Raw genomic sequence first — 26,070 nt, 5'->3', positions numbered from 1 at the left:
TTTGGAAACTTGGATATTCATATGCAAAATAATAAAGTTCACCTCTTCTCATTTGTAAAAAATGAACTCAAAATGGATCAGAGATGTAAGTACCTAAAACAATAAAACTCTTAGAACACCCAGAGAAAAACCTTAAAATAATAGATTTGGCAAGGATTTCTTGAGTATGATATCAAAGATGGAAATATATATATAAATATATACTCAATAAATTTACAATTCTTGGGATTGTTTGGTCTAGTGGTTAGTAAATGCCTTTGCACACTTGCTTCCCAAATCAAACTGCCTGGGTTCCAGACTCAGCTCCATTCCCGATTCCAACTCCCTGCTGATGCAAACACACCCTCCAAGGCAACAGGTGATGGCTCAGTTACCTGGGTTGGTCCCCACCACCTGCATGGGAGCCTGGATTAAGTTCTTGCCTCCCAGGTTTGGCCTGCCCTAGCCTCTAGATATTGTAGGCATTTGTAGACATTGTAGGCAGTGGATGGGAAGATGTGTGTTCTCTTTCAAATAAATAGTAAATAAAATTTTGGTTCATCAAAAGACATGGTCAAACAGTATAAAAAGGCAATCCACAGGAGAAAATATTTATAGGTCATGTATCTGATAGGAGAGCAATGTCAGGAATAAATAGAGGACATAAAAAAACTCGACAATAACAACAATAAAACCTGATTCAAAACAGGATGAAGGAGTTGGGCAGATATTTCTCTAAGGAAGATACATGACCTGGGCCCGGCGCGGTGGCGCAAGTGGTTAAAGGTCCTCGCCTTGCATGCCCGGGATCCCATATGGGCGCCGGTTCTAATCCTGGCAGCCCCGCTTCCCTTCCAGCTCCCTGCCTGTGGCCCGGGAAGGCAGTCAAGGACAGCCCAAAGCTTTGGGAACCTGCACCTGCGTGGGAGACCCTGAAGAGGCTCCTGGCTTCGGATCGGCATAGTATCGGCCCGTTGCGCTCACTTGGGGAGTGAATCATCGGACGGAGGATCTTCCTCTCTGTCTCTCCTCTCTGTATATCCGCCTTTCCAATGAAAAAATAATAAAAATAAATCTTTAAAAAAAAAAAGATACATGACCAAAGTACCTGAAAAGACGCTTGGTATCACTGATCATTAGGAAAATGTAAACCAAAAGTGCATCATACCAATCACAATGGATTCTAGCAAAACACATCACGTGTGGGTGAGAATACAGGGAAATTAGGAACTCTAAACATTGCTGAAGGGGATGTAAAATAGTGCAGGCATTGCGGAACGCAATATGGTTCCTCCCTAAGAAGTGCGAGTACAATTACCAGATGATTTAGTGACTTATGATCTAGCACTTCTGGCTTTATGTGAACAGCTAAAACAACCAGAAGCAAAGACAGTTTCAAAGAGAAATCTGTACACCTGTGCTTCCTAGCAGTGTTCCTCACAATACCTAAAAAAAAAAAATAAAAAGGAAATACAGGAACAGAACAACTGTTTGGCTAGGAATTAAAAGACAAGCAAATTGCAGTAATATTCATACAATACAAGATGATTCAGAAATGGGGAGATTTTAACAATAGGCTACAGCATGTATGAGCTAGAAGGACATCTTGCTAAATGAACTAAGCCAGTCACACCAAGACAAAAACTGTAAGACCCACTTCAGACGGGGTCCTTGGGGTAGTCAAAATCAGAGAAACCAAAGTGGAGCAGGAGGAGCTGTGGGAAGGCAAAATTGGGAGCGTGGGATACTGCGCTTCAGTCGTTAAAGATGAAGAGAGCTCGGATGGCAGTGACAACTGCACAACATCGCTAATGGGTTAATACCATGCAACTGTATGTATACTTACACATGGTGAAGCTGCTAGGTGGGTGCGTATTTTACTGTAACTGAGAGGAGAGAGAGAAAGACAAAGAGGAGAGACAGAAACAGAGAGAGAGAGAGAGAGAGGACAAAAGAAAGAGGAAGGGCAGCAAATGAGGAAAGGCTCTAAACTGTCACGTGAGTTGAGATGGGTAGGTACTGTGAAAGCAGGCATCATCTTCATTGGTGGGCACTTATGATAACAAGCTGCCTCCATGGCCAGTTCAATGGCTGTAATTCCAAAACTCCAGATATCAGCTTTGAAATCATAACCGCAGACCTGCAAAGACAGAGAAATGTGTCTGATTACCCCTACCAGCAAGAAAGCACTTCTGAAAGACAGTTACAGGCCCGGCACGGTAGCCTAGTGGCTAAAATCCTCCCCTCCCACGTGCCAGAATCCCATATGGGCACTGGTTCTAATCCTGGCAGCCCTACTTCTGATCTAGCTCCCTGCTTGTAGTCTGGGAAAGCAGTGGGATATACCCAAAGCCTTGGGACTCTACACCCACGTGGGAGACCCAGAAGAGGCTCCAAGTTCCTGGATTTGCATCAGCACAGCTCTGGCCATTACAGCCACTTTGGGAGTGAATCGTTGGACAGAAGAACTTTCTCTCTGTTTCTCCTCCTCTCTATATATCTGATTTTCCAATAAAAAAGTAAAAATATACATTTTTTTAAAAAGATAGCTTCTAAGATGTATCAAGAACACTGGAAGTGTCTGTAACTTTAATCTATACTCGCTTAAGGGAACAAAAGCAATGTGAATGCTTCCCAATAACGGAGAGAGTATTAATGATGTTATTATTTACTTCAAAGAACATTAATTGAAAACAATGCTTATAAATTCTATATGAAAATATGAATAATTGCTTGTGACAAAATGTTGATAAAAATGAAACTGCTCATGTTTTTAAAATGTAAATCTCTTCAAATATTTTGATTATTATACTTATTTATTCATTTGACAGAGAGAGTGAGAAATAGACAACCAGACTTTAACCTCTGGTTCCTTTCCCAACTTCCCCAAGAGCCAGGAGCCTATCAGCCCAATGCCAGAGTCAGTAATGTAAACCAGGCTTCCTACACGGGTGGCAGGGACCACCATCACCTGCTGCCTCCTGAAGTGCATGTTAGCACGAAGCTGAAGGTAGAAAAAGGGCCAAGACTCAAGCTCACACACTCCAGCATCAGATGCAATAACTGAACTGGCATCACAAACACTAGGTTAGCCACCATCCCCTGATTTAGACACCACCACAAACAGGTACATACTCCAGTTTTAAAAGATTAGAAAGAACTAAAAAGTTTCATGGTGGCAGTAATTCTTTCATTTCCCTGCTGCTCTATTATGGTATTTTACCACCTTAATCTCGAAAATGAAAAAAGCTACAAAGGGTGTGAATATTTCTATAAAGCTATTAACAGAAATGTATTGACAAATTCACCTCCTTCTGTACAACCAAACAGTATATGCTCAAAGATTTTAATCTTCTTTGCAAAGCCCTACAGGAGAAATCGGCTTGGGCAGTATTAAGACTTAAAATTACAGCTGAATATTATGTGCTGCCCTGCCAGCTGGTAAAATAGGAGCACACCCGGGCCTGGTACAGTGGCCTAGCAGCTGAGGTTCTCACCTTGAACGTGCTGGGATCCCATATGGGTGCTGGTTCTAATCCCAGCAGCCCCATTTCCTACTCAGCTCCCTGCTTGTGGCCTGGGAAAGCAGTTGAGGATGATCCAACGCCTTGGGACCCTGAACCCATCTGGAAGACCTGGAAGAAGCTCCTGTCCCCTGGCTTCTGATCAGCAGAGCTCCGGCCATTGCAGTCACTTGGGAAATGGCCATCAGACTGAAGATCTTCCTCTCTGTCTCTCCTCCTCTCAGTATATATTTCTAATAAAAAATTTAAAAAAAAATTTTAAATAGGAGGTTAACTAATGCTGTCAGTATAACTCCTCCACCCCACTCTGCAACTGTAGATAAAGTCTTTCAGCCCAGCAAGCCTCTGTCACACAGACCAGGAGCAGTTCTGTTCATCCCTGTATTGTCCTCAGTCTCTATACCCAAAGGAAAGTCGAGGGAGGGAGGGAGGGCTCACCCTGCAGGGTGTGCAGTGTCACCCAACCTTGGACTGGGCAGACGTGTGACTGATAAAATGCCATCAGTCTCATCTGCCTACTGCGGGTGTGGGGTATTTCAGCATCTCCATTATCATCACTGACATAGTGGACACAGTGATAAAAACAGTGAAAAATGAATTCAAGTCTTCATATCCTGAGGTTGCTACATCTGTAAGAGATTTATGTAAGGCATGCTTAGAGGACTGGAAATGCAAAGCCCTCCCTGGGTGGTGCCTTGGGAAACATCACTGGGTCAATGCAGTTTAGAAACCATTAGTAAGGAGAAGTACAGGCTGGAGCACTAAGGAAGGCGGTGAAGCTGGAGGAGGGAAGAGACAAGGACAGGGTCCTAGGAGGAGTGCCATTCAGGAGTGGGGTGGTCAGGAACAGAAAGGCTGTGGGATGAGACGAGGAGACAAACGAAGCCAGCAGGCAGGCACCATATGAGTGTGAGCAGTTTCTTACACACAAAGAGGACGCCTGGTCAGAAATAACATAGAAGCACTGGGTTACTTCTGAGAATTAGCAGGTTCCTTAATGTGATGGCATGAGTCACACCCAAACGACTTCAATCAGGAGAAGGCCATTCCAGAAACAGCAATGGAAGCTGGATGTGAAACCATGAGGTCATGTAAGTTGTGCTAAGGAAGGTATAAAAGCCAACTTGGTCACTGTATCCATCATGCTGTCTCTGGCATACATAAATCCCAAGCTTCATATGCACTGAAAAAAAAAAGTCAGATATACAGAGAGGAGAGAAAGAGAGAAAGATCTTCCGTTTGTTGATTCACTCCCCAAGCGGCTGCAACAGCCAGAGCTGCACCAATCTGAACCTAGGAGCCTGGAGCCTCCCCCGGGTCTCCCATACGGGTGCAGGCTCCCAAAGCTTTGGGCATCTTCCACCGCTTTCCCAGGCCACAAGCAGGGAGCTGAATGGGAAGCAGGATGGCTGGGATTAGAACTGGTGCCCCTATGGGATCCTGGCATGTGCAAGGCGAGGACTTTAGGCCATCACGCCAGGCCCTCATATGCATTAGAATGCTTTGTTTTCTTATGTTTGGGCAGGAGGCTCAAAACATACCTGCCTGATCTCTGTTCCTCACCTTTTTTTCTTATTTCACTCTCTTGTGCTTTCCTCCTTGGTTATTATTTTATTTCAGGTATGATTCTTGTGAGCTTCCCCAAATGCTTTTCACAACAACAGAAGGGTGGGAGAGGGCAGGACTGGAAATAAGGCTGGAAATAAGGAAATCCACAGCAATGTGATGGCTCAGGTTAGTGAGTTCTATTCATGGAGCATACTGCTCATGAGGATTCTTAACCTGGAATGCAGGAAGGGCCTGGGAGAAATCGTGAGAGACAGAATAGAGAATCGTGGGCAATGGTCTTTTTATTCCCCTAGGTCCACAACTTGCAGGGGGGTTCTCTAGAGGTTACAAACACTGTTCAATGGTTCCACCACAGAAAACCAAGAAGCTAGCTACTTCAGGTCGTGCAAGGAAAAGGAGAGTTCACCAGAGCCAAGTCAGCCCTAAGTCAGTGCCCATGCATGTGAATGCTCTCTCTTACCCATGCTGGGCTCTGGCATCCCATGAACCCACCACTTAGCCTGTTGGGACAGGTGAGCACCTGCTGTGGCTGTTACTGTGGTTGCTTTGGTTGCTGCAGAGATGCTGGTTGAAACAGGGCCTGTGGCTTTGGGTGTGCATGCTGCTGCTGCTACTGCATGCCAGGCAACATCCATTTCCCCTGAGCCAATGCAGCTGAAATGCAACCCTCCCCTGAGCCAATGCAGCTGAAATGCCACCCTCCCCTGAGCCAATGCAGCTGAAATGCAAGGGTCTTCTGTTGGGTTGCCTCATGGCCTGCAACTCTCCATGGATGAGGGGTCTTGGCTAGCGTGGTGCCATCTGGGTTTTGGGCTTGGAGACATTCTCTGGGGCTCCCATTGGAGATGGGTGCTGTGACATGTAATCTGAAATGAAACATACAATATTTCCTCCATGACCTTGAATACAGACCATTCCCAAATACTCTGACAATTTGCTAGGACAGCACAATGCAATAGGGACTTCATCTATACTTAACAGTCATAAAGAGTGTGAAAATTAAATATAGAAATCAGCATTGGGGTACACTGAGTTGCTCAACTTGCTAACTGCAACGCCAGCACCCCATGTCAGGTTACCCAGTTTGAGTCCCAGCTGTTCCACTTCCAAAGTAAGTCTCTATCTTGCCCTGTAACTGCCTTTCAAATAAATGTCAACCTTACAAAAAAAAAATCAACACATTGTATTTTGTATATACACATACATTTTAAGACTTTCTAGTAACAACATTGAACAAGAAACAGGCAAAATTAACTTTAGTACATTTTCCTGAAAACAACATATCTAAAATACTTGCCTTCCAATGTATAAAAACTATTCATTGGGATAGTTTACATTCGTGTTCTCACGCTAATCCATGAAATCCAGCAGTTTTTATCCCTTGCAGTGCATCTTGACTCTGGTCACATGTCCAGCTTTCAACAGTCCCTGGCACACTAGGGGACAGTCAGTGGCGGCTGCAAATCCACAGAGAGGCACCAAGGGGCAGGGTACTATTCCCACAAAGGAGCTCTGACATAGAGAACTAGACCTCAACACAAACAGCGTGCCTGAGTGCGTGGGCAATGAAGACCGTCCTGTGTTGTGGCTTATTGGGTGTGTGGTAACTTGCAGGCACAATGGGCTCAGCACTACACATACTGTCTCACTTGCATTCTCTCCAGCAGCAGAGCCTGCTCTATGGAGTAAGATCATATTTTCTATGGGAGTCAGCAGGGACAGCATCAAGGAGGATGGGCAGGTGATGCCAGGAGGGGAAGGCAACCAAAAACACATGTATTATTAAAAACAGTTGCTATCCTGGGTGCTGGAAGGTGAAATGAGGTGAACAACTGACCACTGGATCATCCAAGGAAGAGGAGAAGAAGCTGGGTTACTTACACTTATGGGTATCTATCTGTCATTACGATTTCTATCAGGGTGGGGAACAGGGTGTACTGGTCTCCTGACACTGTTTTGTGTGTAGGCACAACCAATGCCAGTGACTGGAGACAAACCTAGATGGTGGTTCTGGTTGAAACATCGAAGTAGACCCAGGAGGAATGGGTAAAACAGAGGACACATGACTGCTTCGGTCATCACAACAACCCTTGCAAATTTTTATAAAGCGAGGAAATGGGCTCAAGAGTGAGTGAGCTGCACCAAGAGACACAATCAAATCTTGACAGGTCCCACATCCAACCGGAGGTCTGATTCCAATGTGCACGCCTGCCTTGTGATCTAATGCAGTTCTAATTGAAAGGAAAAAAAGTGATGGACTTAACGTTCTGAAATATTGTTGTAAACACAATATTCAGGTTGTGAATATTGTGAAACCTAAATACAGATTCCCCCCCCCCCGAGGTCTCACTGAGAAATTCAAAAAAAGGAGAAGTGAAATGTACACAGAACTCCTCCACAGAGAGCTCGGCGAGGTAAGGGGAGGGAAAGGGGATGGGGAGGATGTTATCTTTCACAGAACCCAGAGCAAACTATGGTCAGTCACTTCTATCTCCAGGTAGATGCTGGTCCCTGCGTGCCCCATGGTGCATCAGGACCATCATGGGTGCCCCACAGTCCTAGCTCCCACAGCGCAGGACCGGAAACTAAAGAAAACAAAGTCTTGGAACTAGAATGGGGAGGTCAAGGTTGCAGAGCCAGCTAGGCACCTGGGATCTCCTTCTTGGGGGTGAGGGAAGAGGGCTCCTCCCGTTTCCCTGCACCAACAGCTCTGAGGTCCCTTTGCGCAGGCTTGCAGAATTTTAGTGTTGGAGTCTCAGTGGCCACCAGGCATCCAAGGAAGCAGGCAGGTACCGTAGCTGCAGCCTTCGGGATAACTCCCTTTGCCTAACAGGCTGGCTGCTTCGTCCAACTTTCCCATCCCCGCCAGAGGATCGTGGAAAGTGGAGATGACACCACGGAGCCAGCACCAACTCCATCAGCAGAGCCTTGGCGAGCCAGCGCCCGGCTTGGATCCCCTTGCTGGGTGCGGCTTTCTCAGCCTTTTAAACAAACTCCTGGCCTGCGAGTGCCAGCCACTTGCACTGGGGCTCCTAGCTCTGCTTTCCTTGGTCCCCTCTCAACTTTTCCAGAGAGGACTGTTATGGATGAATGGTCCCAGGGCCATCCCCCTCCTTGTCCTCAGCCAGCCTCCGAAGCTCCCCAGTCCCCCCAGCTCAGCATATTAGGGGTAGCGGCGTGGTAACCTGACCCAGAGTGCTCACGCCTTTTTTTTTTTTTTTGTGGCAACACATCCCAGGCTCCTGTTCCAAGGTCCAGGCTGTGATCTGTTGCGATTCCCACCCCCGCCCTCCCCCTCTCTTTGCTTGAAGTAGTCATTATTACTGTTATTATTTGAACAAGGTTCTCCGGGAACTTTCCAGTCTCTTCCTCAAGCTGCCCTGGAGCTTTGGGTAAACCAATTCCACCTAATGTTGAGGGGAAGAGGCGAGCTCTTTTTTTCCTTCCTTGCCTTATAGGGTTATGGCGATTGACCCGTCTGATTGTTTTGGTCCTGTGCATGCCACAATAAATCATAATTAGGCTGACAAAAAATGATCACTGAAGCAAGCGACACAGTATCTGAGGGGTCTCTTTGCACAAGGCAGCAACTGTGGCCAGAGGCGAGGAAGCAGGAGAAAAGGCAGTTTAAATTCTATTTACCTTGCCTGCGAGGACTGTGCAATGCAATGCAAGAAGATTCGATTATGAATCTGACTTCACTGATGGCAGCCGTCCTCACCTCCTAAGCTCTGTTCCGCCCTGATGCTCACCCTCGCCACCTCCACGGGTGCTGGAAGACCCTCAGCAGTTGGTCCTACCAGAAGGGAATACCCATGGCAGTTGGCGCGTGCACCCTCTCTCCTGCCCAGCTTGGCACGTGTTAGCAAGACTGCCTGTCACTGGGTCGACTCAGCCACTCCTGGAGTGCCCAGTGGGAGTGGGTGCGTGAGGTGGGGTGGGTTATTATTATTATTGTGGCTGATATTTTGAGTTCAATCAGCTTGTATGGTTTTCTGGGACCAAGCGTAGAAGCCACCTCAGAATAAGTAGTTCTAAAGAAGCTAGGGTATTTGTCTTTCAACTCCCATCATCATCAATAAGGGCCATTTTCAACAGTTTCACACCAGAATACTTGGCATGGGGTTTAGTACAGGAGAGAAAAAACATCTGCAAAGGAGGTACAGGTATTTGTTAACAAGGTCAGTGCCAATGATGTGGGTATTTGCTGTAGTCGTGTGTTTACCTGTGCTAATAATCGACAGTAACATTTCAATCTTTTATTTTCTTGGGACATTAAGAGTTTACTTAAGTCCTAATGACAAGTTACTTGGATGCTCTCAATTAAGACATGTATTGGACCAGAAAATAGTTATCTGGTGATGGGCAGGAAATTAACCTGTTAATTTTAATTTTCTCAGTTAATGCCAAGTCCCACAGGACATGACATTTTGTAAGTTATTCTTACTAAATTTTTTCCAGTGTAAACCACACTGGCTCCAAATGTCAGTCTTTCCCCTCCATGTATCTCTCAGGTTCAATCATTAAGAAACGACTGGACATGGCCTGGACACAGGCCCTGTTATAAAAGGTGAATACGATAGCTCATTTGGTGCTGTAGCAGAAGAGTAGCAGAAATAACTGGACAGCTAACCCAAACAAACTACGACAGCAAAAAATCTCAGTGAATGGAGCCAATGGACATTGGGAGGGTGACATCATCCTCAGATCAGTGAAACAGGCAGCATTTCAAATCCCTTGGACAGAAACCTTAGAATATGTACACCCTGAGACTCTGGGTTGATATGAGGTGGCGGTTCCTCATTCCTGGGTACTGGGACGTGTGGAAAGTCATGATTGTTTTCCCCCCTTGTCTCTCTACTTTCCCCCAAAACAACAAGAAGAAATCACAAATTTGGAAGCAATGGGTACACCCAATTTCCCCTAAACCTTGATCCTTCCCACTTTTTTTTTTGTAAGATTTATTTTTTTATTATTTTTTTATTGGAAAGGCGGATATACAGAGAGGAGAGACAGAGAGGAAGATCTTCCGTCCGATGATTCACTCCCCAAGTGAGCGCAACGGGCCGATACTATGCCGATCCGAAGCCAGGAGCCTCTTCTGGGTCTCCCACACGGGTGCAGGGTCCCAAGGCTTTGGGCCGTCCTTGACTGTTTTCCCAGGCCACAGGCAGGGAGCTGGAAAGGAAGCGGGGCTGCCGGGATTAGAACCGGTGCCCATATGGTATCCCGGGCGTGCAAGGCGAGGACCTTTTAACCACTTGCGCCACCGCGCCGGGCCCGATCATTCCCACTTTGATATCCACCATGTAATCTGCTTTTGCATTTTTTCTTCTATTTTATTTTTAATTTCTTTAAAAGATTTATTCATTTTTATTGCAAAGTCTGGTATACAGAGAGGAGGAGAAACAAAGATCTTCCATCCAATGATTCACTCCCAGTGGCTGCAACAGCTGGAGCTGAGCAGATCCAGATCCGAAGGCAGCAGCCCAGAACCTCTTAAAGGTCTCCCACATAGGTGCCAGGTTGCAAGGCTTTGGGCCATCCTCAACTGCTTTCCCTGTCTCAAGTAGGGAGCTGGATAGGAAGCAGGGCTGCCAGGATTAGGACTGGCACCCATATGGGATCCCAGCATGTGCAAGGTGAGGACGTTAGCTGCTAGGCTACTGTCTTGGGTCCAAATGTTTTTCTTTATCTCCTGTAGTCATAGGGAAGACAAGATCATCCCTTGTTGTCAAACTATACCAACTCCCAGCCATAGGAGACAATCATTCGATAACACCTTAGAGACCCCAATGTGAGGAAGAGTGTTCTGAAGGTGTTACTTGAGTGGTTTTTAAAATAGTTCTGAAAAGTTGGTTTCATTGGTCCAGGGTTGAGAAAATCTAACCAAGGACTACTGGTTGAAAAAGTCCAGCTTAGTGCATCCACAGACCCAGGAATGTGCTGCGAAGCTTGGCCAGGAGAATTGTCCAACTTGTTCTGCTTTCCATCCTTTGACAAGGCAGTCGACATTCCTCTGTTGACCTAGATGAGCGGGCTGGCATGTCCTCTGTGTGCATTTGGCATAGTGTCCACTACACAAGCATCAGCAACTGAGGAGGCCCTGTAAGATCAGGCCGCACATCCTGTGATTTTCCCTGTGGTAGGGGTCTGAGTCCTGCCGTCTAGTTGGGGAGTCCCTCAAGAAACCTCACCTGGGGTGACCTGACTTGACTCTTGTTTGTGCCAGCCAGTGCAGGGTCAGGTGTGGTCTGTCACCTGCACCAGCCAATACAAATACTGGTGGATGCTTCTGGCCAGACGGACATGCTTGTCCCCAGTCCTGACACTCACTGGTAGGTACTGTGCCCTAGCACACCTTCCCCACACCTATTCCAGCTTTCACTGATGAGTACTACAGTCTAGCCCAGCTGGCCCACTCCCCAACCTGGCTCTCACACTCCCCAATGGGAGCAACAGGTCAGCAAGGGAGTCCCCAGAGATCACCTATCAGACCCATGCCCAGCCCTGGGTCTTGCATTAGCAGGGAGCTGGCTCAGAAACAGAGCAAGCAGGACTTGAACCATTGCCCGTGTTGAATGCTGGTGCTGCAGTCTGAGGATCAACATGTTTTATCACTGTGCCAGTCTCATGCATTAGACTTCCAAGAGTCTTTTGAGATTCAGAAACCAAGCCAAGAACTTGTCTTGAATTTCACCTGAAATTTCTTTAGAGCTGGAAGAATTAGTTTCTTCTTGAGGCAACCCTAGTATCCCAAGTTGCCTGGGGCTGCCAACAAGCGACTGGAGTTCACTGCATCAGATGAACCCAGAGAGCTGAGGGTCTGTCTTTGCAGGGGCAGACGACAGGTCCTTAAGCTTTCCCAGAGCCGCTGAGAAGCAGCCAGCTCCGGTTGGCTTCTCTGTAAACCGCCAGTTTTCTCACACACTGTGTGCGTGTGTGTGTGTGTGTGTGTGTGTGTGTGTGTGTGTGAGCATGTGTAGTGGTTCACGAAGTCAGGGTAGTTCCTGTCGGCTCGAGACAGCTGATTCTCAAAGGCTACATCTAGCCAGACCCTTGTTGTTGCCAACAGCAGCCTGTTGAGGGAAAGATTCTAATGAACAGCATAGAAACAATATTAATAGTTTAACCTCAGGGCTCGCCCCGTGCCGCAGCAAGCTGAGCCTCCACGTGTAGCACTGGCATCCATAAGGGTACCAGTTTGCATCTCAGCTGCTCCACGTTCGATCCAGCTCACTGCTAATGCTCAAGAGGAAGCAGCAGATGATGACTCATGTCCTTGGGCCCATGCATCCACATGGGAGACTTAGAAGATTCTGGTTCCTGGCTTCAGATCGCATAAGTCTGGCCATTGCTGTCATCTGGGGAGTGAATCAGTGGGTGAAAGGTATCTTTCACTCTCCTTCTCCCTATCAAACTCTGCCTCTGCACCAGCCTCTAAAGCCTGATTTTGAAGACTGTGCTTGGGGCTGGTACTGTAGCCTAGCAGCTGAAGTCCTAACCTTGGATGCACTGAGATCTCATATGGCACCAGTTCTAATCCTGGCAGCCTCACTTCCCATCTGCTCCCATCTGTGGCCTGGGAAAGCAGTAGAGGATGACCGAAAGCCTTGGGACACTGAACCCAAGTGGGAAACCTGGCAAATTCCTGGCTTCTGGCTTGAGATCGGCCCAGCACTGGCCGTTGCAGTCACTTGGGGAGTGAATCCTCGGATGGAAGATTTTCTTCTCTGTCTATCCTGCTCTCTGTATATCTGACTTTGCAAAAAAATGAAATAAATCTTTAAAAAAAAAAAAGAAAAGAAAAGAAAGCTGTGCTTGGACCTGGCACTGTAGCCTAGTGGCTAAAATCCTCACCTTGAACATGCTGGGATCCCATATGGGTGCTGATTCGTGTCCCCTCGACATGCTTCTCATCCAGCTCCCTGCTTGTGGCCTGGGAAAGCAGTTGAGGATGGCCCAAAGCCTTGGGACCCTGCACCCACATGGGAGACTTGGAAGAGGTTCTGGGGTCCTGGCTTTGTAGCTACTTGGGGAGTTAATCAATAGATAGAAAATCTTCCTCTCTGTCTCTCTGTATATATGTGCCTTTCCAATAAAAGTAAAATAAAACTGAACAAAAAGGTAATCCAGGTACACTATATATATGTATACATATTTATAATTTATTTACTTATAAAGCTGTGTCTATCAGGGTTAGTTTTCTAGAAGTTCAGAAGAAGAAGGGAGTGCCTGGGGGGCCAGCATATTGGCTCAACTGGCTAATCCTCCACCTCTAAGCATGGCATCCCACTAGGATACCATGTGCCAGACCCCCAGATTAAAGTTTTAAAACTTACAGTTATTTATTTTTAAGTCTTTGTTATGTAAGTTAAGGTGAATTTAACTGTTTAAAATTCAAGTTTCCACAAACACTTCACAGTGTAGGGAGTGGAGGTAGTGCAGAAGCATTTGGCCAGCATTCACTGTCTGTTTTCTGGACCCCAGCAAGTTCGCATGGGGGGGGGGGAGGCAGAAGAAGCCAATGGAAAGAATGAAGAAGTTTTCAGTGAGGGGATGAAAACAAATTCCATGCCAAGGCTCAGAGAATGAATCACCTCTCTAATTCAGAAGCCAAGAATAAACCCGCCAGGCTGAGCATGTGCTTACTTTCCAAAACAGCAACCTGGGTACTGCCTGCTTTCCCTCCTTGGGAGTGCACACGGGCTCTGACCTCAGGCCCAAGTCTGCTCCTCCATGCCCCCCACCATCCCCACCACCACAGGAAGCCCAGTGGGCGAAGCAGTCCACCTTAGGGGCTCCATGATCCACTCAGAGCTTTTCCCTGCACAGCCAGCTTCTGGAGCAGGGATCAAGGTAAGGAATGTGTGGTGACTGCTGGCCCACAGTGAGGGAAGGAGCTGAGAGAGGAGCAAGCAAGTGTGATGAGAGCGATGGGGGCAGGGTGGCAGCGTATGTGGGCAGGGCTTCAGCAGAGTTGGGAAGGGGAAAGTTTACAGAACTTGATGAGTTGATGAGTCAGGGCCCTGTCTGTCTCAAGGTCTGGTTTTCCTGGAGGCAGCTTGGTCAGGGGCAGGGAGTCATCCCTGGAATGCTGCCTAGGATGTTATGGTGTGCCCCAATAGGTCCCAGCCACCATGGCTACTGGGAGCAGAGCTCAGGCTAGCTTGGGGAAATCAGGCAAACTTGTGTCGCCTTCTCCCTGTTGTGATGGGGGCCCTTGACTCCTTCAGGGCATCAGAGGAGGGAGTGATGTGAAAGGAGCAGATGAACTTCAGCTCACATTCAGGGGACAAGGCTGGGACCAGCCTGAGACAGCTGCCACAAGGCACACCCCTCAGGCGCAGCAGGATCCTGGACTCGGTCAGCTGGGGCTGGCCTGTGGGGCCAGGGCCAATTGGGACATCACCCTCTCTCTTCCCACCCAAAAATCAGCCCCATGCTTGGGACCAGGATGTAGGTCTGATGACCCAGAAGTAAAGGGAGTGGGCTCATGTCTAGCCATTTCAGCTGCTTGGAAAGTGAACCAGTGGATGAAAGATCTTTGTCTCTCCTTCTCTGTAAACCTGTTTTTCCAGTAAAAATAAATAAGTTTTTTAAATAAATAAATCTCTTTAAAAAAACTTAGAGTTTCAGAGGGAAGGATAGGTCTTTCATCTGTTGGTTCATTCCACAGATACCCACAATGAGCAGAGTTGGACCAGGAACCAGGAGCTTCCCACCCGGGTCTCCTAGGTGGGTGCAGGAGCCTAAGCACTGGAGCCATCTTCCGTTGCTCTCTCAGGCACATCAGCAGGGAGCTGGATCAGAAGTGGAGTAGTCACTTCTTAGGGATACTGGCTTTGCCTGCTACTTCACAACAATGCATGTCTCGTTTCTATTGCTAGTGGTATCCCTATCAAGCAAAGAAATAGAGACTGTTATTTGGCTGGTTCACTCCCCTAGATGCCTACAACAGCTGGCCATGGCTCACCAGGGCTAGTCACACCATCCAGGCCTCCCATGTGGGTGGTTCTTGAGCCATCCACACTGCCTCCTGAGACCTACATTAGCAGGATAGTAGGACATTGCAGCATTCTGTTGTGGTGTCCCGACCACCAGGCCAAACACCCACCCCACTGTGTGGCTTCACCCACCCTTTCTTTGGTTCCAAACAACACTGGGTGAAATCCACTCATGGTTGGTGTGCAGGTCTACCTATGTGTAGTCTGTGCGTTGGATCCCATCTGCACGGTCCCTTCGCCCTTGTCCTCAGTGCCCAAGTGTTTACCAACAGTTATATCTAGAAATTCAAGATTTACATGCCAAATTCTCCAGTGATTCGGGTGCCTCTGGGGATTAGATTGTGCAATTTAATATCCCAGCATCCACCCAGCAATTTGTCATTTAAGCAGCATAAAACCTTTAAACTTTGCTTTGAAGATTTATTTATTTTTATTGTAAAGTTAGATACATATAGAGAGGAGGAGAGACAAAGAGAAATATCTACCTCATCCGATGATTTACTACCCAAGTGACTGCAATGGCCGGCCCTGCGCCAATCCTAAACCAGGAGCTCTTCCGGGTCTCCCACACAGGTGCAGGGCCCCAAGGCTTTGGGCTATCCTTGACTGCTTTCCCAGGTCAAAAGCAGGGAGCTAGATAGGAAGCAGGGCTGCCAGGATTAGAACTGGTATCCATATGGGAATCCAGGTGCGTTCAAGGCTAGGAATTTAGCCTCTAGGCCAGAGCACCAGGCCCGACCTTTAATCTTTAGTACTTATTTTTCACATTTATTACTTGGAAAATAACCCTAAGGGCAAGCATGGTGGCTCACAGGCTGATTCTCCATAAAGCATCCTGTATGGGCACCTCTGATTCAGCTCCCTGTTTCTGGCCTGGGAAAGCAGACAGAATGTTTCAAATCTCTGGGACCCTGCACTTACATGGAAGACCCAGAAGAAGCTCCTGGCTTCAAATTGGCTCAGGTCTGGCCATTGCTGCCATTTAGGGAGTGAACCAGTGGATGGAATATTTCCCTCTTTGCCTCTCCTTCTTTCTGTAAATTTGCCTTAAAATAAAATATAGGACAGGGGCCATTGTTGTGGCATAGTGGATAACCTGCCAGGCCTGTATCCCATATCAAGAATGCCTGTTGCAGTGCCGGGAAGTGGCTGATTTTGGCGGGCGGTTCAGGTCGAAGGTTGAAGGTGACAGCTGTCAGAGGCCCAGGCTGGCCAGAGACATCACAGTGGAGAGAGGCACCCAGGCCAGAGCATCCCCATCAAGCCTCTCTCTGTTTATACAATCTCCCCAGGTCTCCACTGGGGGATAAGTTCAGGTTCCATCCTGGCCCCCCATGTCACCTTGTCAGATGGCTGCTCTCTCCCAAAGGAACCTTTGCCTTTCTGGCAGGAAGAAAAACACAAATCGTAGCTCAGTTTACTGGTCCAGAACATGTGGAGTTGACCCATCCTTAACTCCTTCCAAACAGGACACACCTCCGGTCCTGCCCCCTCTTCACCCCGTCCACCTGGAGGCAGTGCAGATTACTGAGGCACTGTCCCCAAGAACAGGAAAGTGGGGCGGCTGGGCGGGGGGGGAATGGGCTGCAGCTGTGCTCAGTTGTTGCTCAGTGAAGAAATGGTTGCAGCCACTGTTACAGGTCACCTTGCTACTGGGAGCATCCCAGGATCTCCTCCCTCAGCTGAAGCAGCAGCATGACATGGACACCTTGGACATGGTGTTCCTGGACCACTGAAAGGAACGCTACCTGCTGGGGTCACCTCGACCCATGCATGTCGCCTGGCCACGGCTTTGGAGCTCCTACGGGGAACTGTGACAGAGGTGTTGCCTGAAGTCAGGGCAGGTAGATGAGAGGAAGGGTCCTGGGGGAACATGTGTCAGATAGTGGGGAGAGCACCACAAACCAGATCTGCTGTTGGGTGAGTGGGGAGCAGGGAATGTGAGAGGACATGTAGGGGTGGGCAGCTGCAGGACCACTCCTTCTCTGCCAGGGCCTAGCTGCCAGCTGCTGGGAGCAAGAGAGAGAGAGAGAGATCTTCCATGTCTTGCTGTATTCCTGAATGACTGCATCGACCAAGGTTGAGCCAGACTGAAGCCAGGAGTTCCAACTGCTTTCCTGTGTCATTCCACTTCTTTGGCTTTGCCTGATGCCAATTCCTGCCTCTATGCATGAGCATGCTCAATGGCCTGACCTCCCAGAAATGTCTATTTTGCACAATTTCTCAGGGGCCCCTGCATTTTCTCCCACTGGCAAACAAGAGACACCGGGAACTCCCTCACCTTAGGGCCTGACTGCACAGGGACTAATGCCAGGATCATCACTAGGGACCACTCCTGCCTGAAATCGTAGATGCCCAGGATTGCTTGTTTGATTCTGCTTTAGAGTTGAGATTGCTTAAAAAAAAAAAGATTTATTTATTTATTTATTTATTGGAAAGTCAGACATACAAAGAGGAGGAGAGACAGAGAGCAAGATCTTCTGTCTGATGATTCACTTCCCAAGTGAGCGCAACGGCCCATGCTATGCCGATCTGAAAAAAGAATCCAGGAACTTCTGCCGGGTATCCCACACGGTTGCAGGGTCCCAAAGCTTTGGGCCATCCTCGACTGCTTTCCCTGGCCACAAGCAGGGAGCTGGATGGGAAATGGAGCTGCCGGGATTAGAACCGGTACCCATATGGGATCCCGGCACGTTCAAGGCGAAGACTTTAGCCGCTAGGCCATGCTGCCAAGCCCGAGATTTCATTTTAAAAACAGCAACAATAAATCTGTATCAGTGCTGCTTCAGTGGCATAACAAGCTATTCCTCTGTCTGTGGCACAGGCATCCCATCTAGGCCCCAGCTCACATCCTAGCTGTTGTAATTCTCATCCAGCTCTCTGCTTGTGGCCTGGGAAAGCAATGCCTTAGGACCCTGTACCCACATGGGATACCCAGAGCAAACTCTTGGCTCCCAATTTAAGACCAGCTCAGCTCTGACCATTGTAGCAATTTGGGACATAAACCAACAGATGGAGGATCTCTCTTTCTCTGCCTCTCTCTATAGCTATAAATAAATCTTTTGAAAATAAATAAATTTGGTCCAAAGACAGAGAGAGCTGGCTAGGTGCAATCCACTGGTTCATTCCTTAAGTGCCTCTAAGGGCTGGGGTCAGGCTGGCAGATCCAGGCCTCCCACGTGGGTGGTAGGCACCCAACAGATGGCTGCACCACCTGCTGCCTTCCAAGGTATACCTTAGCTGGTGGCTGGGGGACAGACGCCACATGGGTGCACATTGATCCTGGATACTCCCACGTGAGACACTGGAGTCTCAAGTGGTATGCCAAATGCCCCACCCAAGACAGCTTTATTTTCAACACAGCTTCTTTCTGATGGCTGTGTCAGGGAAATTTCCACACTCCCAAATTCCCTTCCACATTTCCTGGGCTGCCCTCTGTGCATCCCACCCCGCCACACAACCCACACACCTGAGGCTGACCCTGGCTCTCCTCCAGCCAGTGCTTAGTGAGCACCTGCTGTGCGCATGGTTTGGCAAGGAAGCAGGAGCCTGTGAGGCAGAAAGCTCTTGTCCTCAGGCCCAAACCCTGGCAGGAGGTGAGGGGGAGGGTGGCGGCAGTAGTACTTCTGGTTTGGGGCAGGTTAGCAGGGCATCCCTGACTGCCCCCACCCACAACCCGGGGACCATCTCTCTGTCCCCCCACAGCGGTATGGCCTGTTGCAGAAGGGGATGGTGCTGCTGGCTGACAATGTCATCTTCCTGGGGGAGCCCATACTGCCTGGCACATGTGCATGGAAACAGCAGGTTTGAATACACCCACTACAGCTCATTCCTGGAGTATATGTTGGTGGGGGATGGGCTGGAGAAGACCATCTATGTGGACCCAGACAGCCAGGTGTGACCTCGATCATGCACCCTTTCCTGGATTCATCTGCCAAGTTGATTCCTGCCAACCCCACTTCTATGCTGCTACTTGGGTATCTGCCTTCAAGTGCCAGGCATACTTAGTGCCTGAATGTCCTGGGCCCTGGTCACACCTGCCACCCTATGCTGTGATCCAGGGCAGTTGTGTAGTGAACAAAGGGATGCCAGCAGGATGATGCCTGGGCCCAGGATGATGCACTGCTCCCGTGTGGACTCTGTGCTCCTGAGACACCAGCCTGGCAGAGCCAGGAGCTGCACCTGCAAAGGGCCTGGTCTTGTCCTCAAGCTGTCCTCCAGGTTCCTGCCAGCAGGTGGCAGCAGAGTGCCTCAGCCACAGCTCCACTTCCCAGCCCAGACTCTGCCCTTCTTACAGAATGAATTCTAACCCCTTGACTGTCCAGGCAGCTGTAAGCAGCTTGGACACAACTGCATACCAGGGAAATTAAAGATCTCACATTTCAATAGAGGGTGGCAGCTCAGTCCATTCTTCTCAATCTCTGAGCTCTCCCATGCTACAAACCTGCCCCTACCTGACTGCCTGTGATGGGGGTGGTTGCCGCAGTTAAACCCCTGGTTGGCTTCCCCCATGGGGTGGCCCAGCTGATCCTAGGCACACCAAGAGCTCTGCTCAGTCCTGCTCTTCCTGTGGCCTGGCTGGTGGCACCTGCTAGCCCCACGGGGTCAGCTGCCCTCCCCACCCCCAGTGATCCAGCCTACCGGCCCTTCCTCCTGGCACATGCCTAGGAGAGTGGACACAGAGCCATACCCAGCCCCACTGGGCACAGGAGCAGCTCGCTCCACCTGCTTTGCTTCCAGAAGAGGAAGCTGAACCAGACTCTCTGTCTTTTCCCCAGCCATCCAGGGGATGGCTGCTGACCAAGGGCCTGCCTAACCCAGGGTTGTGAACCTGCTGGGCTTCTGCTGACCGCTCTATGCCCACACTGCCAGGGGGCTCTTAGCAAAGAGGAGCCACAGTGGACAGGTGTTCTGTCCCCAAGGGGCACACTCTTCCATCGAACTCATTGGCTAGCCAGAAATGACCTGAGTTCCAGAGTCCTAGGGGGAGCCTTTGTTTGCCTGGGCCCTGAGTGCTCATGGGGACTGCCTGTCCCTTATCCTTATTCTTGCTGGAACTGGGAGATTCAGCAAAGGGGTTTGCTGGGTTTTTTTTATTATTATTTTATTCTACTGCAAATTTTAAAATACACAAAATTTATCCTTTCATATTGCAACCATCTTCAAATGTACCACTGAGGGCCATTCAACTTTCCTTGGCCACAGGGGGCGGGTGGGATTAGTACAGAATAGGGATCACGTGCCCCAGTCTTCCCTGCCTGGGGTAGGGCGGAAGTGACCTAGCCCAAGTGGGTCTGAGGTGGGTGCTTGGGCCATGTCCTGGATCCAGAGCCGGTACATGCCTGGTGTAGCTCTGTCCCCTCTCCAGCTCTGTTCTGTATCCTGTGGCCCTGGGCACTTTAGGAAGCTAAGGGACTGATTGTGGCTGGTAAATCTGAGGTGTAAGGTGTTGGCATTCTGGCTGGCAGAGGCCTGGCTCTGCTTACAGGCCTCTCCCCTAGGAAGGACACAGGTGGACGCTCATTCCGAGTCCCCGTGGCCGCAGGTGCCTCGTCCAGAGGTCCAGGCGGGGATCCAGCCTTGGCACTGGGTGTGCTCCCCTAGGTTGGGTCCCTTCTCAGCTCTGCAGTTGGGCCCTGTGCAGGGTAGAGCTGGCTTCCACGCCTTTCCCCACGGGGAGGCCCAGGGAGCTGAGCCAGGGCAGGCTTCTGGTCTCCAATGTCAAAGGCCAAACCCAGCCCTGTACTCCGCCGGGCAGCCATTGCTGACCGGAAGTGGCAGGGGCAGAGCAAGGAGCCCCGCCCCTGACCACGCCCCACCCACCTAGCCACGCCCCACTCGAGCCTTGCCTGAGTCTTGCCCTGTCCCACATGGTGGGCACCACAGGTCCATCAATCCCTGCCACGCCTCTCTCTCTAACCCCGCCCCTCCAGACCTCCCCCACTCGGAATACTTACAGCGTCTGTGCCACGCCACTTTAAGCCCTGCCCCGTCCCTAACCAACCTCTACCATTCCACGCCCTTTTCCATCCTGTCTGCACCACACCTCCATCATTTTCTCCACGCCCCTTTTAGCCATGCTCATGGCCTCACAAACTCTGCCATTCCCACACTTCGCTCTGCCCAACCCTGCCAGGCTCAATCCCAAGTCCCACCCCCGGTGGGCGGTGCCAGCCACTGCTGACCACCAGCAGCACACAGCCTTGCTGTCTGCAGCAGCTTCCAACAGCATCGATGACAGCGAGGATATCTGCATCCTGCGCCACGTGCAGCAGCACGCTCAGCGTGGGGACTATTGACGTCTTTTGCTCATAGGAGCGAACCATGATTATGGGGAAAAAAGAAAAGGTGAGAGTGGTGGCAGACAGAGGACACGGGCGTGGTCACTGGGGAGATGTGGGGTCCTCAGGCCAGGGCTGGGGAATGGTCCGGAGCTCCGTGGGCCCAGACACAGGTCCAAAGCCCTCCCCTTGGACAAAGGTTGTGCAGCCAGCAGACTGGCCTCCTGTGCCCCAGCCTGCACCCAGACCACTGTCCACATGGATAAGGTGGACAGTCATGTCTGCCCAGGGGAAACAAGGGCCATTGTGGTGTCCAACAACATCAGTCTCCGGGGTTTCTCAGCACCCTGGGTTCAGGAGCTCCTGCAATAGGTGGGTATGAGTGGTGGGTGCAGCTTCTTCTGATCTCTGGACATGAGTCATGAGACCAGCCTGGCAGGTTCTGCTTGGCTCTCCTGTTGGCCTTGAACTCCAGGGTGGACACAGGCATCTTAGCTGCAGCCCCTAGGTGGGGGTACGGGGACAGCCCCTGCTGGTCATCCCACACCCCAGTGAGGGAGCACCATATGTGGCTTCCAGTGCTGGGGAGACAACATGCTAGGACACAGGGATAATGTGCACAGTGGAACCAGGGGTCTGTGAGCTGGGAGTTGGGGGAGGTAGGCAGCAGATCCCACTGGAGGGAGAGAGAGAGAGAGCTGGGTCAGGCACCCTCCACCCCCACCTGCCCTCAAGCCACCCTCTGCTGCCTCTGGCCCTTGCAGGAGAGATTGTGGATGCAGTGATGAGCGAGTACCGCCCCTGTCTGCTGCTGGAGCTGGGGGTTACTGTGGCTACTCGGCCATTCACATGACCCGCCTGCTGCCCCCAGGCGGGCGGATGTTCACCATGAAGATCAACCCTGACTTTACTGCCATCACCTAGCAGATGCTGGTTTTTTCCTGCCTGTAGGACAAGGTGCAGCTTCTCTGACCCACATGGCCAATGTGGGCTTCGATTTATGGTCCCTTCTCAAGAGTGGGGGATTGGGGAGGATGGGCTGCAGCCATACTCAGTTGATGCCCAGGGAGGAAAGGGGTGCAGCTGTGCCCAGTTGTTGCCCAACGAGGCATCAACAGCCGCTGTTACAGGTCACCGTGCTGCTGGGAGCATCCCAGGACCTTATCCCTCAGCTGAAGCAGCAGCATGACGTGGACACCCTGGACAAGGTGTTCTTGGACCACTGGTAGGAGCTACCTGCCAGACACACTGCTGCCGGAGGATGAGTCCAGGCATGACTGGAGGTGAGCCCAACCACGTGGACACCATATAGGTGTCCCACGTGGCTGCAGGTGCCCTAGTTCTTAAACCATCCTCCACTGCTTTTCCAGGATCATTTGCAGGGAGTCTGATCAGAAGTGAAACAGCCAGTGCCCAAGTGGGGTGGCAGCATGCCAGGCAGTAATTTCCCATGCTATGCTTCAACAGCAGCCTCTAGTTTTTAACTTCCTGTTTTACTATTTAGAAAGCAGGATGCAAAAAGAGACAGACAGAAAGAAAAAAATCTTGCATCCTCTGGTTCAATCCCCAAATGACGCGCAACAGCCAAGGTTGGACCTGGCTGAAGCCAAGAATCATGAACTCCCCTGGGGTTTCCATGTGGGAATCCCTGACCCTACCATGCCCCAAGGGCCATCTCTGTCCCCAGCAGCAGTGTGGCCTGTTGCAGGAGGGGATGGTGCTGTTGGCCAACAATGTCATCTGCCCAGGAACCCCAGACTTCCTTGTGCACATGCGTGGAAGCATCAGCTTTGAGTGCACCCACTACAGTGCTATGCTGGAACACATCCAGGTGGTGAATGGGCTGGAGAAGGCTATCTATGTGGGCCCAGCTGGTCCAGAATGACATCAACCATAAACTCCACCCTGGGTCCCTCCACCAAGCTGGCCCCTGCCAACCCTGCTTCTGCTACTGCTGCCTGGGGAATCTGCCTTCAAGTGCTAGGCACAGCCTGAAGAGCTTGGGCCCTGGCCACACCTGCCTCCCCGTGTTATAGCTTTGGGCACCTAGCAACCATGCCTTGTCCTCAAGTCCTGCAGGTTCTCTCCAGCAAGTGGTAGCTCCACTTTCCAGCCCTGTCTGCACCTCTTTACTCGGTCCAGGCAGCAGGAATCATCTTGGATACAAACTATATAGTGTGGAAATTAAAAATCTAATATTTCAGTAAAGGACGGCAGCTCAGTCCCGTTCTTCTTGGCCTCCCTTCCTGCAATCCCACCCACATTGCTGCCTGTTCTGGGTGCTGGACACTCCAGGTGGGCCCTTGGCTGGCCACTCCTGGTCATCCCACCTGAACCTGGGTATTGCTAGTGGCCTGAGCAGAGGAACCTGAAGCCCCTTCCTCCCCCACCACCACTAGGCACAACTGTCCACCCAGAAAGCCCAAGTGAGGCAGCCAGTAAGCCAGCCTTCATGGCCAGCCTCCTAGCAGGTGCTGGGGTAAAATGGTTCCTCCTTATCTGGAGGCCCAGCTGGTGGGTAACCAAACTCCTCTGACTGCCAGGTCTTCCAGACCCCATTACTCACCTGTCACAAACGTGGTCAGCCACCTCTGAGGTGTCCCAAAGTCTTAACAGGGACCTGGTTTCCAGACTAGACCCAGAGAGTGACCCTGAACAAGCTGGGCCTACCTGTGGTACACCAAGTCTGGCCTTGAGGCCACAGTCACCCTCCCAGTGTGGATCAGTGTGGATCAGTGTGGGGCACAGCAGGTGCAGCCCTGCATGTGTGTGTGGCCATCCCATCCACCGCCCAGCCTTCAGAGCCCAGACAAGAGCCAGCAGCCCACTAGAGACAGAAGGCGGAAGTTGCTCTCTTGGTGGTTTTTTTTTTTTTTAACTTTTTGCATTAGAAAATGTAGATGTGCACCAGTAGTCTTAATGTTAGTTTCATCTAAATGCTCATCTTCAGTGTTATAATGTTTCTTCTGTTTCCAAAGTCATAAACAGCAGGCACCTAACAGCAGCAATCCTTGCCCCCATCCCAAAGTCAGCCCCAGAAGGCATCCTTGAGGTTCCTGGGAGGTGAACACCTGGGTGGCAGGAGGCTCCCCACACCACATTGGCCCACTCCACAGGCCAGGCAGGGAACAAACCAGCCAGACCCACCCCTTTGGTCTGGCTTCCCTGCAGTGTGAGGCCCCCTCCCAGGGCAGCCCCTCTGTAGTTCAGCTCCTCTCCCTGAGCCCTGGCCCCTGCCTGGCTCCATCCCCATCCCAGTCCTGCTGCCCCTCTAGCCCAGGGCACTGTGCATATGCAAGCACAGGCACGCACACGCATAAACACACACACACACACACACACACATAAACACACACACATTGGGCAGCTCTCTTGCTGGTCCCCAACAAGCCTCCTGTGCTCCCTTCCTGCTCCCCGTTCCTGCGCCCCACCTGGCCTGCCTTCCTGAAGTGGCCTGCTCTCCTGCACCCTTTATTGCAGCTCCTTGGAACAGAGCACCAGGTCAGGGAGCTGGAGAAGCAGGGGCTGCAGGAAAGTAGGGACGCAGCGCGGCGGGAGGGTGTGTCACCCTGATGCCAGGAGCCTCTGAGTTCCATGGCAGGGGTTGCTCATGTCAACCCTGTTGGTGGAGATCTAGTCCCTAGGAGCCCATGGCTGGGCCCAGGCCCTGTGCAGGGAGAGGCAGAGGGAGGAGGGCGTTGCAGCTGCACATGTGCGCAGGACTGGGAGAGGGACAGGGCAGGACAGTGGGCAAGCAAGCTTGGCTTCCAGGGACTGAAGGAGACACCAGATGGATGCAGCTCGGTCCAGGGATTGACACTCAGGGACTCAGGCCTGCAACTAACAGGTGTATGGGGGACCCACCCTGATTGATCCATGCCCTTAGCCCCCAGGTGTGGCCTTCCTTGAACCAAACTTGTGTGTGGGTGAGTGAGGGGTGGTGCTGCCAGGGGCACACAGGGAGAACAGCCAGCAGCAATTATTATGTGAAGCCCCCAGCCAGAGAGAGAAAGGGGCAAGAGGGACAAACTGCCAGGGCAGAGAACAACATACCAGGCATGCAAGCTAGACCCAGGAGTCAATAGGCTGAGGCTTAATGTCCCCCACGGCGACCACCAGCCTGACCGTGGGCCTCCTGGGCCCAGGCGGGTGGAGGAGCCTGCTTGCTGGGGTTGGGCTGCAGCAGGCACACAGGCACGGTGGGTGGGTGAGTGGGCAGGCAGGATCACAGCAGCATAAAGAGGCAGAACACAGCAGTTAGGTTAGATTGGGGAGATTGGGGGAGGGGCCTGAGGATGGGTCCGCTGCCACAGTGTCAAGGGAGGAGCCGAGCTGGCAGGAGCTGGCGAGTGCACCGGCCTGTGTATGAAGCCAGGAGAACTGGCGGAGAGTAGGTGTTGGGCCTTGCCTGGCACACACATGCAGAGAAAGGTGTAGGTAAGCTGGCTAGACTCCCTCATTCCCAGACCCTGCTCTCCTTGCCAGTAAGGGTGGACAGCCCAGCTGTGCTCCCTGGCCCCCAATGGCCCAGGGCTCAGGACTTCAGCACTGCAACTGGATGAGCTTGAGGAGGGGAGGGTGCACCCACCACCCTTCCCTGGCAGCCAATCACTACTCACATTTAATAACTTCTTTTAGGAGGCCGACCCCATGGGATCACTACTGCAGGCCCTGCGTTCCCTATGGTATAAGTGGTGTAGCAGTGGTCTG

The 26,070-nt window shown here is 50.7% G+C and overlaps 1 pseudogene; it reads left to right on the top strand.

Annotated features, from left to right (window-relative positions):
- The first annotated feature begins 21,156 nt into the window (after positions 1–21,156).
- On the top strand, positions 21,157–23,245 carry LOC121152603 (annotated as a pseudogene).
- Positions 23,246–26,070: the final 2,825 nt, after the last annotated feature.

This window comes from Ochotona curzoniae, unplaced genomic scaffold (assembly GCF_017591425.1).
Source record: "Ochotona curzoniae isolate NIBS_2020 unplaced genomic scaffold, NIBS_Ocur_1.0 contig_2524, whole genome shotgun sequence".
NCBI classification, from domain to species: domain Eukaryota; kingdom Metazoa; phylum Chordata; class Mammalia; order Lagomorpha; family Ochotonidae; genus Ochotona; species Ochotona curzoniae.
This window is presented reverse-complemented; position numbering and strand designations above follow the sequence as displayed.